This window comes from Staurois parvus, unplaced genomic scaffold (assembly GCF_062004578.1).
Source record: "Staurois parvus isolate SC_StPar_1 unplaced genomic scaffold, SC_StPar_1.0 ptg000262l, whole genome shotgun sequence".
In the NCBI taxonomy this organism is placed as follows: domain Eukaryota; kingdom Metazoa; phylum Chordata; class Amphibia; order Anura; family Ranidae; genus Staurois; species Staurois parvus.
This window is the reverse complement of record NW_028318058.1, coordinates 8,814,889-8,829,184: the sequence shown is the minus strand read 5'-3', so window position 1 is coordinate 8,829,184 and position 14,296 is coordinate 8,814,889. Positions and strand designations below refer to the sequence as shown.

Sequence of the window (14,296 nt, the reverse complement as noted above, 5' to 3'; positions counted from 1 at the left end):
ACAAACAAAATTGGTGCAGCACTGAAAAAAATTATTATATTACCGTGTAAAACTAAAAATATTAATTATACTATGGAAATAATAAATATAAGTGATATCACAAAAGTGAATGAAGCGCTGCAATTAACGCAATGAAATAAGTGCGGCTGTGAAAGTCTTAAACAAAATAAGTGTTCATATGATGGAGAGGGTCTGAAACATCGGTCAGAAAGTCGTGCTGCAAATGGATCCTATTGCACAGGTGGTATCAGATTAATTCATGTGACTTATCCGTGCAGAGAATTGATAAAATTGTGCACTCACCAGATGCGCATAGTAAAAGCGCAATGTGTTGAATCATATATTGACTAAGGATCTGCAGGAAGCCCCCTTTAGATGGACCAGACAGACAGCATAGTAAGAGACTTCCTCCTCTGGATTACTGCAACCATAATCCTACTGGAGTCCTGGAAATCATTTAGCTCAATAGAGAGCCAAAAAAGAAGGTGCTCATAGTGTAGTATTAATCTGATTTATTGAGTACAAAAAAAGTTACATCTTCCACGTGGAAATAGAGCCAAAAATTACAGTTTAAAAGCAGTGAAACTGACCAGCCACTCTCTAAGATGGCCGCCGGACCTTTGTGGGGCTCTGGCGGTGTGACATCACGGCGTACGGCTCCTCCATACTAGACTAATGTCTCAGATAAGCTGAATAGGTTTAGTTTCCTGCACAGGGTTGAACACATTTTTAAGCCCATGTAAAAAAATAAATAAAAATAACAGGTTACATAGTTAGTCTGGCTGAAAAAAGACAAAAGTCCATCCAGTTCAACCACAAAAAAAAAAAACAAAAAAAAAACAAAAACCCCCCACAGGTGCCAAAGACATAAAAAAAGGGATAGTAAATCTACAATGCAGTACTGCTTAACTGGTTAGAAATGCAGTGCAAAGCTGCTAGACTGTGTTTTGTTTTCGTATACCCATTTATTGCAAGTTTATCCAGGCCGTACAAATTTTAGAGCAATCAATGTATTAAGTCACAAACTTTTGTGACCGATTTGATTTGTTACTAGCTGTTTTGTGAACCGATAGGCTAATTGTTTTACTTCCCCCTTATCTATGGATGACAGATGGCACACTATAGGCAACCAAAGAAAATCTTATCTGCAATGAGCACATATTCTGAGTTACTATTGAATGGCTTGGCATGCCTTGTGTTCGGTTCCATGCACACAGGGCATTTTAATAATGCTGGTAACATTAGCTGTGTAAAGTCACATTAAAAACGTGAGTTTTTCAGCATTTTTTAATTAGAGTTTTTTTAGAGGGTTTTTTTGTTCAAAAAACCATCCAAAAACACTGGTTTGCCACAATTTACCGCATTTTTCAGCATTCGAGCGTTTTTGCAGGTTAAAAACTCCTCTAGAAACCCACTAGTCCTGGGTTTTTTTTCCAGCCACATAAACGTTGATTACAGTCTATGTGTGCATGGACACATAGGATAACATGCTGGGGAGTTTACTGGCTGTAGAAAAAAATGCCAAAAGCAGCAGCTGTAAACACGTCCAGTGTGCATGAGGACTTAAAATGTTCTATTATTTTTGTAATTGTAGGTTGAAGCCCTACTCAGATGCCAATGGCTGAATGATAAAGATCAAGGTCATCAGATTTTTTTAAAAATGGAAAATACCTTTATGCAATTGATAGACCTGGCATGAAAACAAGTCAAAATTAAAACAGTTCAAAACTTTTTAGAACTTTAAAAATAAAATACTGGGCTAGGTTCCAGATAAAGTATTAGGGCTCACTTATTTCTAACTCTTGCCAAATGCCACTATAGCGTTTGACAAGCGTTAGACAGGCATTTGTGAAGCATTTTTAACGCTCTGCAAACGCTCCCAAAATGCCCTATGCGCGGTTTTGAGGTGGTTGATAGGAGTTTGTCAAGCGTTAAAACCTGCACCACAAACTCCTATAATGAAGTTTAAACGGTATTAACGCTCCGCAAACACCTTCCAACCGCACCGCAAACGCTGGCCAGGCTTTTGCGGAACGGCACCATAGACTTGAATGGGAGGCTTCAACTCCTCCTGTGTAGACCAGCGGCGTCAGTTTTGGCGCGACGCTAACGCTTCCGTGTGAACAGCACTGTGTGCTGCCATGTGCAGAATTTTCAGAGGCGTTTGAGAAGCGTTAAAAACGCTTCCCAAAAGGATGTCTGACAAAGCTAGTGTTAACTTAGCCTCAATCATTTATAAGCCATCTGACAGAATGTTTTAACGAATTACTCTTGAATCAGGAAACAGACTTTTCCACCACCTGCAATTCATGGGAAACAGCGGGAGCGTATTTAATAGTATACTACCATTTTAATAGCTGCTGACTGCTAGTTTCCCATTTGGTATGTCAAGTATTCCTACAGGTCTACTAACAAAGGAAAAAACACCATTAAAGTTAGAGATTTTAAATAACTACTGTAAATATCCCCACTTGGCATGAATATGGTCTGCACTTAAACAAATATTTGAATGTTTCACTTACAAAAATGTATTTAGCACTGCCTTCACCTTTTGGAAAGGCACATTTGCCTACTAAAAGGGAAAATAATTGAAATCTCCTTACCCCTAGTTAAAGAAAAATGCCCTGTAGTGGAATTTCCCTGATGACTAGTCCAACATTCAGCCTATCCTTAAAGTGTACATATAGCTAAAACGTATCTTTATAGTTTCATAGAGCAAAGCAGGGTAAGAACCTCTGTGAAGCCTTTATGGTCTGTATGCCTGATGGAGATAGTGCCAGCAGGACAGAAAGGGATCCCCAACATAACATCATGGTAATTGTTTGATTGTAGAAATATAGCTTATGCAGGCCATAGACTGGTTGAAAATCGGCCATTTAAAAAAAAAACAAAAAAAAAAAACGAAAACTCGGTCGTTTGATCGGCCGACGTTACCACTAACAGTTAAATTAAAAAGAAAAAAAAAAAAAGGCCGATTTTCGTCCCGTCTATGGCCGGCATTTAACCCCATAATTACTTCTGTCCCTTGCAGAGACAAGGAGGAAGGAGGAGAAGAAGAATTCCAGTCCACTATTGTATTTTATATGAAAAGTCTTGAGGTTGCAACAAATGTATCCATTTGGGATACAGATGTTTTTATTCGGATACAAATGGATACATTTGTTGCAACTGCAAGACTGTCATATAAAATATAATAGCGGACTGGAATTCTTATTATTCTTCCTTTTCTTATTCTTCTTCCTTTTCTTCTTATTCTTCTTCCTTTTCTTCTTGCAGGTCACGTCTTATGCGCAGATTTTTTATCAGGAAAAACTATCGGCCAATTTGCCCATCATTGCCGGGAAAATCAGCCGATCGTCAAAATCAGCAGCGAATTTTCCAACATGCCCGATAAAAAAAAATGTGCAAAAACCCCGAAAAACAGCCGACCAATTAACCCACTAACGGTGCGAAAATCGGTAGGGGAAAATGAACACAATTATTTCTAAAGATCTTAGTGAATTCTCTAACCAAAATTAAAATCCATAATGTTTGACAGGCAAGTCTGCTATGGCTAACATCCAAACAATTCCCTTCTGTGCTAAGCTCAAGAGCTCCTGCTGATCACCGATGCATCCATCTTTTTCCACTCTTTTCTCCTGGGTTGGGACTGTTCATCCAGTTGATTGGCCAGACAGTGATGACATCACTCCAATGCACACCGATCACTTCATCCCAGCACAGAGGGGTTACATAAATGCATGGCTCAGTGTACATTAATGCAGACAGACAGGAAGAAGCAGTTATGACAGGAGAGGTCATACAAATCCTACCTGTCAGGATTTTATCAGGTTCAATTCCGCTTTAAAAGTAAAATTAAACCCTCAGCTTTTTTTTTTTTTTAAATTTAACAGATTGAGAACAAAATAAATATTCACTATTAAACGATTTGTTAAAATTCTCACTCCAGCTTTTACATTTTGCAACGTTTAATATTGCTGGCTCCTGTTCTTAGTGCTACTTCCTTGAAGTTCTGGTCTTCACAGGAAAGAGTTGTTGGACAGTGCAGTCTCCAGCCAGTCTTATCTTGGAAAAGGGAAGGAAAACCAGAGGAATACCTTCCTAGGCCACAAGGCTGTGTGTTTCTACTGATGCACTCAGTGTAGAGAGACAAGACTCTAGTTCCTGTATGCAAGGGTGGCTGCAAGAGAAAAAGGACACTCCTAAACAGTAAATGATGGGCTGCAGTCATGGCACCAAATTAAACAGGAACATAAGCAAGGATTAAAAGATAAAAAAGCTGCATACTCAGTAAGTGATTAACCTCCCTAGCGGTCTGATTATGTCAGTATTTCTGTGCTCAAAGCGGTACTTTTTTTGTATGGAAATATGTATTTTATTTATTGTAGGCCTGTAATTTTTAGAAATAACTCCCTGAAATCTGTCCAAAAAAGAGTCTAGTAAACATCCCGGGTATGTTAAAATTTGAAACACGAAATCATAAATTATAATTTAATAAATAATCATAAAAAATAATAATAATAATATTATTTAATTCAATAATATAATCAAACCAAAAACACTGAAATTTGAAATATAACGTCAAGTTCGCACATCACTGAGCAAAGTCGCAAAATTGTTTTCAGTGTCCGATGACAAATTTCCCCACGAATCATTATCACTCAATTCTGCAAGTGGTTCTAATTTACTATCGCTGTTCTCTAGCTGGTCTAAAACTGCTTTTGACCGAAAGGGACGCTTTTTGGACGCCATGGACTTTTCTCAGTTTCCAGGCAAAAAGAACAGTAAATATGCAGGCAGGGCACAGGACAAAGCACTAGGGACAAAATGTATGTGAAATAGTTTGATACAGTAATGTTTTACTATGTGATTTTAGTGTATTTAGTGAATGGCACTTTTTCACATTTTTAAATTTCCTGCCGTTCCGTCCCCCGTACGTCCTGACATCGCAGGGAACGGAACCCAGAAGAAAGATGCCGGCATCGGCCGGAGGACATTGCCGGGGACACTGGAAAAGGGACATCGCAGGAGCGAAGGACAAGGTAAGTGAAGAAGAGATCCCGGAGCAACGCTGCAGAGTATTCCCGAGTGTAGCTGAAACTTTACCCCGAGCTACACTCGGGAATACCTCCAGGGAGGTTAAGAAATGGTTTAATATCACTTTGCAATGAAAATGTTTTCCAGGCTATACTTTAAGGAGACACAAAAAGAGTTCTAGTCATGTACTGGGTATGGTTCTCAAATCCCTTTATAGCATAAACTTCGGTTTGTATCTTCAATCAGTGGCACAAAAACATGAAATACTTATGGCTCTTCAAGGCATTTACAGATGAAACTCAACTCCATGTAGTGCCAAGATCTAGTAACAATTTTGAATTAAGCAAGCAATAGAATTCTCACACATAAAATACATTCTTTTCCTTCAGTGCCTTAATTGATGCACGTCTCCTTAATTTCATCTCAAAATGTTAATTTACCACATAAGAAAGGAGTGTCCGGCAGTGCTGGCTGTCTTATCTATTTATACAAATCAAGCTTCCACAAGTCCTTATATGGTAAAGTGTACCCTATACACCAACATGATGTACTGCCAGACATTGTGAAACCAAATATACGAATGTTGTAGAGTTAAAAGAAATACTTTTATTAATAAGAATAATAATAACAACCATACCAACTCATTACACTAAAACAGAGGTAAGCACAAGCAGCACTGCCTTCTAAAATTAGTAGGTTTCTTGTGAGAAACAGGCACAGTCTCATCAAGAAAAAGTAGAGCAAAAAAAAAAAAAAAAAACCCTGAGGGCCAGTGCACGCCACAGCGCAAGCATTACAGCATCTGTGCTGAAACACAAAGTGCGTTATTGTTACGCACTGATGCACATTTCCAATGCTTATGAGACATCACGCAGCCTCAGAAAGATGGCATCAGGAAGGAGATACACTTTAATTGTACATACTTTAAAAATGATATTTATACTGCGCAATCACGTGCCGACACATTGCGTTGCAGTGGGATGCGCTATATAGTGATGCTACAGTTGCACAAAAAGGATGCATGCATCACAAAATCTGGCATAGGTGTGAACAACACTGATTGAAACCAATGTTATTTTCTTTGCTATTGCACTGTGGTTGCATTGGACAACACCATCCAACGCACCACAATGGCTCTGGTATGAACTGGGCCTGAATGGCTGTACTCAAGCGTAGGTATACTTAATCTGGAGTTGCGTTTTTAAAATGGATTAATATATACTATTTGGTAGCTTTTAGAATCAAAACGCTACCAAATAGGTTTAGGCTGCACTTCTGCGCCTATCATCGTGGTTTTGCTCTACATCAGGGGTGCTCAACATTTATACATTAAAGAATATATTTCTAAAGCTATGAATATGACTTTCACCAAACATTCACTTCATTCAATGTTACGGTTTTAACTAGGTATTAGTGTAGTTATATTCCCTGGTTTGTCTGTTTGGTTTACTTTACAAACTGCAGACACACATGTGGGCCCAAAGTTACAGAGTACCGGCTGATCTACTGTCCATGTATTCCTTTACCTAGCTTGTTCTATTTGCCAAAGGGGCAATCCATGTCTCACCATTTTCTCTGTATTGCATCAAAATGTAGGAGTGCTAATGTTATGAAAATACATCTCTTTCCTTCAATGCTTGGCTTGTGCCAGGTCTAATTGCTTTGCAGCTTTCACCCGAAGAATACTAGACTGGGAGACCCAGGGATCACAGGATATGCAATTTCTTCACAGGAAGTGTCAGTTCTTATAGTACAGACAGAAGTCCCACATTAACCTGAGCAGTGCCATGCAACATGCCTCATGTGTGAACACCAACAGAAACCTCTGATAAAAGGAATTTGAAGATTTACTCAACCATAGGCTGTGCGTACAAGGCAACAAATCGCACAATGGAACTACATGATCAATGCATATCTAATGCAGCTAGGAAGGATTATAATGCCTTTAAAAACACATGCACCTGGAAGATTCACCTGCAGTGAATGTTTGGTGGGAGTCAGTTTCAATGCTTTATACTGGCTCATGCACATGGCCATATTTCATGCAGAGCCTGTGCAACCACTCTACCAGGACCTCCTACCACTATGTACACCTGGCCCATTGAAATGAGTTGGAGGATGCAGTGGTACACATGTATGCTCTGAATGCATATAATCTGCGTTTGGTGCAAAAGTCCATTCATGTGCAGCTGCTTATCGCAACCTTATTTGCGTAACCACATACAGCCGCATCTTCTAAGGGCCCTTTCACGCCAAATGCAAAGGAATGCAGTTGGCTGCATTTTGGACTGCACTCCAACTGCATAGACAGTCCAAAATCCAGGCTATCCTTTGGGTATAGTTCACACTATTGCAGTGCAGCACAGAAAAGTACAGCATGCTGCATTTTTCAACAGTGAGCAAACACACTGCAACGCAGCAGAGTGCACATAGACGCCCAAGGAAAGAAAAAAGTGACCTCACAGGACATATGCATTTAGAAAAATGCACATCAACTGCATGTAAAACCCATATATATATATATATATATATATATATATATATATATATATATATATATATATATATATCTCATCACTTTTGCCATTGTTTGAGACCTGTGTGTCACAACAGAAAATTTCGACTGCATTCACATCTTTGCAACATGATTTTTTTTGTGCTGCGGCATAGGGCAACTAATTCACATAATACACAATCCAAAATAGCTCATGTACCTTTTATTGGCACTGAGCCAAGCATGGTTTTGTGTTCCACATTCTGCCACATGACAAAACAGCAAAACAGGAGAATGCTACCCACACTTGGGGTGCCATTAATAATAGAGTGCAATTGCGTGTTTTAGTGTGTTACCAAAAATTACAGGTTTCTGCCCGGGTTCCCAGAGTGCTCAGATGTGAATGTAATTTGATTTCAAAACAAAACTGGGAGAACCCATATTTTGGTTATCGTGTGAGGAGATGATGGGAGCCAAATAAAGATGGGGCTTGGATATTGTAGAAGCCCTCAATGAAAAAACGTAGCCATTCCTGTATGTTCTCTATGCTTGTGCTAGTTTAGGAGGCTTTTGTAAGAAAAAAAAAAAAAAAAAGCCATGTGACCACCTACCTTTTCTGTATTTGTTAAACAGGACAGAATTCTTCCTCCATAGCCTGAGCATCAAATATCCATCTGCAGCATACACATGACTAGCATAGATCAAAGCAACTCCCAGCTTAATTTACTAAATATTGACTCACACAAACCAGTTTCCTGGGCAGTACTTCCGCTTTTAAAACCACAAAAGCGTAAGAGGTTAAACAAGCAGGCTTGTCCTTCAAAAAGCAGTGGTATTACTACAAACACACACACAGTTTTTAACAAAAATGAATCTTCTCAAATTATCGTCTAGTTGACTCCAGCTGGAGGTACAGCCAACAGCTTCTCAGTGCAGGCAACTCACCATTGTACCAAACCCCCTTAACTACTCTGCCAACCTACCCCATTCTCACTACCATGCTGGAAACCATGTCTTGACGCAAGATCGCACACGATGAAGAGGGAAGGACAAATCCTAGGAACTTGATAACCAGCACTCCTAAAGCTTACAGGTAGTCTATTTCTGCAGTAGAGGTACATTCTTCCTAACCACCGGACAACCCAAATATTACACAGTGGGATAAGGAGGGACGGGCCTGTTCTCCCCACAGTGGCTCCCACTGCTGTCCCAGCAAATGAGGGGTAGAGTCCCCAGAGAGCAGAGGAGCTAGTGCACATCGCTGGATTGTGATGGGGCTCAGGTAAGTATGGTTGGGGGGAGGGGGTTGCACACAGGTTTTTTACCTTCATGCATAGAATGTATGAAAGTATAAAAACCTTGAGCCTTTAGAAGCACTTTAACACTAAAGCTGCAGGTATCCTTGAGCAACCTATGGTGAATACTATACATCAGTGCCAAGTTGTCAGCTTGTATGGGGCTGCTTTAAAACGGATTCATTCTGACAATACCAGTTTCTAGAAGATCTCTCAATTCCACCATGGGCAACAAACAAAATGGATCCCATAGCAGCTCTTACAGCATTTCTACGCTCAATGTCAACATTTAAAATTGTATATTCATTTTCACATTGCTCTTCAATTACTTCTAGCCTACTCCTATTAATCTGAATGGTCCTGAAGTTTCTAAACTCACTTTGTGAAGATCCCCACACATTTACTTTCTTGAATTAGGTGACACAATCACTATTCCCTGTGAGTAGACACTGTCGTGTCAAACATTTCATAGAGCCTTCCTTCTGTACTGCAGAGGTATTGACAGGAAGAATTTCTGGTGCTGAGTCAGTACAGGAATCACTGCAATGCATCATGGGATAATGGGATATGTAATCCTAAGGCTACATGTACAATAGCCTACCCTGACCGCGGGAAATAAAAATGTGGCAAAACCGCATATAAACAAGGTACTGCATTTTGCATTTTCCCACAGCCTGTGGTCAAAATATTCCTATCCTTAGTGCAATTCTTCCGTGTTCAGGAGAGGGAGGTTTAACCTCACCTAAATGCGGCAGCTCCTAAACTTCACTAAAAGCCTATGTGTACATGAAAATATAGGCTTTGATGGAGTTGACTTTAGGAGTTTTGGCAATAAAAAAAAAAAAAACACACCAAAAACACCTAAAAACGCAAGTTTAGGAGCGGTCAGTGTATATGAAGCCTTAGGGCTTATGTACACGTGGCGTCTGAAAAACTTTTCTGACCGCTGGAAACTGCCTGCTACAAAATGTAGGTTAAAAACGTCAGTTTAGCCGCATTTATCCACGTTTGTGTTTACAAGAGTTTTTAAAAGATAACCTCAGGAGACCCTCCCAAATGCCCAGAATGCACTGAAAAATAGTAAATAATTAACTATTTCAGACATTTTGTGAGAAATAGAGCAGAAGTAGAGAGAGCAGTACCTTCTGATGGGTGTTGCAACTGTAGCAAAAGTGGCTCGTGAAACATGCTTGGCATTGTGGGAGGAGCTACATAGTGCTGTAATGCCTCCGGATGCATTGTAGATTGCACACAACACTCCTTGTGCTTTTCTGCAGTGTTTTGATGTGTTCCAGTACAGTTCTACCATTTTCTCCTGCACGCGAAACTTGGAAATGACTGCACTGGTGTACTAGGTCCATCTGAATACATGGAAAACGTTGTGCATCTGGATATGGACCAGCCCAAAAACAAGTCTAAATGCAAATTCGCATAAATGCGTTTACAAGCGTTTAAACCTCTGGTAAACTCTACTCCTGATAGTGATTTTTGTGCTTTCAAAAAAATACCTGTAACCTCAGCTGCCTGTAAACAACTGTGTACATTGACACAAAGGAAAACAAAAAAGGAGAGTTGAGGGGCTTCTGAAAAAAAAAAAAAAAAAAAAAATGCACAACTGCTCCTAAACCTCAGTTTAGCAACAGCAGTGTACATGAGCCCTTAGACATTGAAAAGTAAACAGCAGAGGAAAAGCAGCAAAGCATGCAGAGAATCCAGGGAGTTGTGGAGAGAGATGACTAGCAGACAGGTACCACTTACAACATGAAAGGAGACTTTAAGTAAGTATATATTGTATTGTTAAATATAACTATAGAGGGGGTAAGGCCTTGTGTACACTGCTGCCTAGGAGCTTTTGGCATTTTTTTGCCGAAGTCCATGAACTCAACTCAATTAAAGACTATGTGACCATGTACACATAGGCTTTTACCAGAGTTTAGGAGCAGCAGAGTTTAGAGGCAGTTAAACGTTCAAATCCTGAACGCAAAAGAATTGCATTCAGGAGAAGAATGCTTTGGTCACAAAAATGCTAAACGTACAAAAAAAAAAAAAAAAAAAAAAAGGAGCGCATAAATGCATCTAAACACATAAATGCATCTAAACACTAGCCGTGTTTACCGTTTGGGTGTTTATTCATGTCAATGGAAAATACTCTGGACAATCAAAGGAATAAAAATGTCCAAATGCTAAAACGCAGCTAAACGCGGCACTGCGTTTCTGCCACATTTAAGGTTTTTCTGCTGCCAGGAGAGCTTAACATCTACGGGAGATCATGAGGCCTAAATCTCCCAAACAGGAATACAGACAGCAATAAAAACCACACAGTGGTTCTAATTCCTCCACTCCAATAATAATCATAATAATTTTAAAAAAAGCCTTTAGTTCACAGTCTTCGGACTGAATGTAGAGCAATACCACTACTATGACCCTAAAAGACAACACTGAGTAATGTTACGTGACCCATCTTATATTCCCATAATAGACATGCGTCCAGATCTTTTACAATCGCTTCTTAACTTGATTTTGTTCTGGTACTATCATGTACAATGTTGGAATAAATTCAACATTTAAAAAAAAAGAAAAGAAAAATACAATATACACAGGCTTTAAGAACAAAGTCCAAGTAACTAAAGCCCACTGATTTCTGTGCAATTTAGAACAGAAATCATTTTTTCTACAGGTATAAAAGGTCCATGAAAACATCTAGCTATCAATGGACCCATCAGGATCATTCTCGACTCTGCATCTGTCAGTGTAGGCTCACATATCAGTGGGAGAAATATCTGCCCATGAGTAGGTCTGTGATAACACAGATTGTGTTATGCAGGAACCCCCATTTAACAAAAATGCACAGAGGTCCACTGACAGCTGTCAATGTTGGCAGATGTTTATAGGCGTGGAGCTCACAGTGTACTATGGCCTCGCAAAACATACATACGCTTGTTATACATGAGCTAATAGGAGCCTCAGTGCAGTCAATGAAGATGTGTCAGGTATAAGATTAATGCATACTAGAAAACTGCATAGAACCATGACCCTAGTGTGGCGGAGAAAAAAAAAATTAAACAAAACAGTTTTATCCAACAACTTTAAAGTCTTTATTTCCAGCTACCAGCATGAAAATGCCTGACAGATGACAATTTAAGCAGATCTGCCCCCTACAGGGCTCAAAGGAACATGCCAAATGCAGTTCAGTAAGGCAGTATCCATAAAAGGAAATCTGAAACGGTCAGAGGAGTAGAATGAAATTCAATCCATCTGGCCAAAATACTGTACATATATTTTACATAAGACAGCTCAGACATCATTTTTCTTTTTAAGTTTTGAAAACTTATGGAAACAGCAACAGTTGTGGGGAAAAGAAAGACTGTTTCAGAAAATACATAGTAAATATATTCTTAGATTAGGTGTGTAAAAAAAATGTAAAACATTTAAAAGCCAATTGCTAGAGAAAATTTTGAGAATACTGTAATGGGCCTTTAGGAAAAGGAGAGAAAAAAAAAAAAAAGGAAGAGGATCCTGGCAGTTTGCTCATACAGGTCAAGGTTTTCTGCTATGCTATAAAGTTCAATTTCCACACACTGGAAAAAAAACAAACAAACATGTATACAACTCTTAGGAGGAGCACCAGGAGAGCTTCCAGAAATCCATAAAACCCAACTAAGTTAGCTGATATATACAGTAATCCTGACAAGAGGAATATACTGTACATAACTGGCCCAAGACCACGTCACTCCCGTGCATTGGTATCACTGGTCATGGATCTTATGCGTAAGAAACGCATGTCAACATATCGCACAATGGCTTTTCTTATTAATAAGGCTAGGTTGACAACTATGAGTTTTTCAGCTGCTGTGTTTTTGGAAAGGGTCTTTTCTGGTTTGATAAGCTTCAATGGACGCACACCAAGAATGCAAGTGTTACGTTCTTGAGTTTTTTGCAGCCAGTGGGGTCCCCTGCTGACAGCTGGAGTGTGAACAAAAGAAAATTTGAGGAAAAAACAAAAAAAACAAAACAAAAAAAAAAAACAGCATGGGGGTCCCCCAAATCCATACCTGGCCCTTCAGGTCCGTTAAGAGGAACCCCATGTCAAAATTAAAACCACACGGCGCGCACCCCCCTAATCCATACCATACCCTTATCCGAGCACACAGCCTGGCAGGTCAGGAAGAGGGGGGGGGGGGGTTGGGAGAGATGAGAGCACCCCCACCGCCCTCCTTCCTGCTCACCTGTCCCCTTCTTTCCCTGAGCTGCTAGGGTCTGGTATGGATTTTCAGAAGGTCCCCATGCCATTCTTTGACAGCCGATGAATCATTGGTTGTTACGAATGGGGCGGCTGCCCACTCCTTAACAAAAAACTAGTGGTGCACCGAAGTTAAAAAATCTGGCGCCGAAACCAAAAATTCAGCATGCACTTGGCTGAAGACCGAAATGGACAGTTTAAAAATGTTTTAAAAATGTAACCACTTCAAGTCCAGACACTTTTACCCCCTTCCTGTCCAGGCCAATTTTCAGCGCCATCACACTTTGAATGACAATTGCGCGGTCATGCAACACTGTTCCCATATGAATTTACCATTTTTTTTGAGACAGATAAAATTCTGTTTTGGTGGTATTTATTCACCACTGGGATTTTTATTATTTATGCTATATAAATGAAAAAGTCCAAAAATTTTGAAAAGAAAGTGTTTCTTATAAAATGTTGCAAATAAATAATCTTTCTGAAGAAATTTTGGCCAAAATTTATTCAGTTATCTTTTTCGTAAAAAAAAATAAAAAAAAATAACCCAAATTAGTTTATAACCAAAAATTATAATTTTTCTAAAATTTTTTGTTTTTACATTTTTATATTATTTATGTTTTTTTTCACATACTGTCACCCTAGCAGTGATACTGTACTACTTGTGGGAGGGTTTTTTTTTTTTTACACCGATTGCTTTTACACCCATAAAGGCTGTAAAAGCAATAATTTCTCCTTCTCTCTGGCTGCATTCTTGCAGCCATTGGGCTAGACAGGAAGTGGTTAATGTGGCTGGCAATTTTACATTGAAGTTACCAAGGGGCGCTTTTGCATCAAAGTCAATGGGGATTCGACTTTGCATGAAAGTCTATGGGATGTGATTTTGCATTGAAGTCACTAGGGGGTGTTTTTAGACTGAAAATCTATGAGGCGCGACTTTGCATGTATCAGCACCTTTTTTCCTATCAGCAAAATGCCGATAACACTTGGCCACCGATATATCGGTGCATTCCTACCAAAAATGCGAATGCATCAAAAACACATGTTCAAAAACGCACCGCAAACCTCATAGATGTGAATATAGCCTACTACCAGGAGGGGTGGTAGGGGTTCGGGGAGTGGGGATCCCATAGATACAGGGGATTATTAGAGTATATATACAGTCATGGCCAAAAATATTGGCACCCTGCATTTCTGTCACATAATGCACAACTTCACCCAGACAATTGTTGC

The 14,296-nt window shown here is 39.4% G+C and overlaps 1 protein-coding gene and 1 long non-coding RNA gene across 3 annotated transcripts in view; one reads left to right on the top strand and one right to left on the bottom strand.

The window, feature by feature from the left end:
- LOC149459385 (uncharacterized) overlaps positions 1–14,296 on the top strand; it is a 199,138-nt gene that overhangs the window by 80,560 nt on the left and 104,282 nt on the right. The window lies entirely within an intron of this gene.
- The window catches only part of LIMS1 (LIM zinc finger domain containing 1), a 128,287-nt gene that overhangs the window by 76,200 nt on the left and 37,791 nt on the right, over positions 1–14,296 (bottom strand). Inside the window, exon 1 of one of the 2 annotated variants that reach the window (XM_089681282.1) lies at positions 8,143–8,190. The exons of the other annotated variant lie outside the window; for it this stretch is intronic. The gene's annotated coding sequence lies outside the window, so the exon portion shown is untranslated. Of the gene's footprint in view, positions 1–8,142; positions 8,191–14,296 lie in introns of those variants that run through there. 2 annotated transcript variants of the gene reach the window in all.